The following is a 2,545-nucleotide window of genomic DNA, read 5'->3' on the forward strand; positions in this document are numbered from 1 at the left end:
GAGGAGAGGAGAGGAGAGGAGAGGAGAGGAGAGGAGAGGACCAGAGTTCACTCGTATTGCAGACCCAGCTAGCAGATGTGCGCACAAATTTTAAATGAACTGACAGGGCACACAGCACAATGGAAAACGGGCAGGGTTATTTCTAGGCCGGGTGAGTAGCCTTCATGAAGGAAAGAGTGAGAGCTAAAATTTAAAGGATGAATAAAGCCCTGAAGAAGAAGCGAGAAGGCAGGGGGCAGCAGCTAGCACGGCCTGTGCACTGGCACGACCTGACACACGAGGAAGCAGCCAGTTTGAACCCGAGACTAAGCTGAAGAAAGGGAATAGAGACGACAGCACAAATAAGCAGAGGCCAAATTATGAGTCTTTATGCTCAATGGCTTAAGTTGTATTGTTCTATAAGTAAGAAGAAGTCATTAAAGATTTGTCGGTCTGTTTTAGGGACTCACTGTGTAGGCCAGACTGGCTTTAAACTAAGGACCTCCTGTCTTGGCCTCACAAGGGCTGTGATTACAAGTATGTGCTACACATACTTATCAAAGACTTCTGAGCTAAGGAGAAGTATAATCAGTCTGTTTGCTTTTTAAAATGCTTCTGACAATATTGTCGAGGAAAGATTAAAGGGATATGCTAGTGAAGGGGCTGTCGCATTAGTGCCGGTAAGAACATGAACTGTGGAACCGCAGTGTTCGGTGTAAGGAAAGGACACATGCTAGGCATTGTTTAGGGATCAAATTCATCAGAACTTGGGGATTAATCCATTGTGGAGTTCATGAAGAGGGAAGACTCCCACGTGACTTTAACGTTTAGAACTTCAGCAATATGGTAGAAACTTTGACAACGTAGGAAATGCAGGGTCACAAGCAACATTTGAGAGAAAGTAGATGCATTTGGTTAGGACATACTGACTTTGAAATGCCGACAAGGAATAAAAATTAAAATAACAACTAGAGAAGCTTTTACTTTACAATTAAAATATTGGTCGAAATATATAGATTTAGAAATCATACAGTGTATGTACAATTTTGGAATATCAGATTTTTTCTTTTGTCCTAGTACTGTGGATCAAACCTAGGACCTTGTACATTTGGGGCAAACATTCTACCACTGAGCTTCATGTCTAACCCTAAGAATACATTTTTCTTTCTCTGTGGCTGTCCTGGAATCCACTGTGTCAACCAGGCTGGCCTCACACTCACAGAGATCTACATGCCTCTGCCTCCCGAGTGCTGGAATTATGAGTCAAGATGTATGAACTCTCAGCTACAACTCGAGCACCACGTCTGCCCACATGCTGCCTCGCTTCCATGGTGATGGACTAAACCTCTGAACTATAAGTGAGCCACTACAGCTAAATGCTTTCCTTTATAAGAGTTGTCAAGGGGACTCTTCATAATGGAAACCCTAACTAAGACATTTCCTGACCTTGCTTTTATTGGGACTTTTGTTACAGCAACGCAAGAAGTAACTGATACAGTTGTTCTTTGTAAATAATGGGGTTTGTGCCCATTATATCCTTAACTAAAAAAATCCCTAAAAGATATGTTTCGTTTATTCCTGTTTTTCATAGGAATTAAAATATTAAATTGTAGATCCAGATATAAATGAGTATTTATTTGAGAATAAATAGAAATTTTTTAAACTGGAGTGTAGCATGAATAATAAAAACCCAGAGACAGATACTGGGGTTCAAACCGAAGATCAGAAAAGCAAAACTGAGCCGGGCAGTGGTGGCGCACGCCTTTAATCCCAGCACTCGGGAGGCAGAGGCAGGCGGAACTCTGTGAGTTCGAGACCAGCCTGGTCTACAGAGCTAGTTCCAGGACAGGCTCCAAAACCACAGAGAAACCCTGTCTCGGAAAACCAAAAAATAAATAAATAAATAAATAAATAAATAAAGGAATGAATGAATGAATAAATAAATAAATAAAGGAATGAATGAATGAATGAATGAATGAATGAATAAATAAATAAATAAATAAATAAATAAATAAATAAATAAATAGAAAAGCAAAACTGCATGCCACTAGAAAAATCTTACCTCTACCAAGGCTGGGACACTGCAGACTAAGCCCTGAGCGTCTGTCTCCTCCCGTTTTATATTCCCCTTCAGTGTCGGAATTAAAAGTGTGTGACCCACCACCACCTGGGTCTGTTTCTGCATTGATATTGTGTAGCCCGAGGTAACCTTGAACTCACAGAGATCCCTTTGCCTCTGTCTCCCAAATCCTGAGATTAATGATGTGTGACTCCCCTGCCTGGCCTCTAGAGTGGCTTAGTTTTACCTTCTGATCTTCAGGCAAGAAAAAAAGGGGGGGGGATGTTGTGGGATAATGCTTTTGTACACTGTAAAGATTTGTCACTCATACTTAATAAAACGCTGATTAGCCAGCAACCAGCAGGAAGTATAGGCAGAGAGACCAGCTTAAGAGAATTCTGGGAAAAGGAAAGGCAGAGCACCAGTCACCAGCCAGTTTCGGAGGAAGCAAGCTGAGAAAGCCTTACTAAGAAAAGTACCAAGCCAAGTGGCTAAACATAACAAGAA

This window comes from Alexandromys fortis, unplaced genomic scaffold (assembly GCF_014885135.2).
Source record: "Alexandromys fortis isolate MF-2015 unplaced genomic scaffold, M_Fortis_MF-2015_v1.1 scaffold_14, whole genome shotgun sequence".
In the NCBI taxonomy this organism is placed as follows: Eukaryota; Metazoa; Chordata; class Mammalia; order Rodentia; family Cricetidae; genus Alexandromys; species Alexandromys fortis.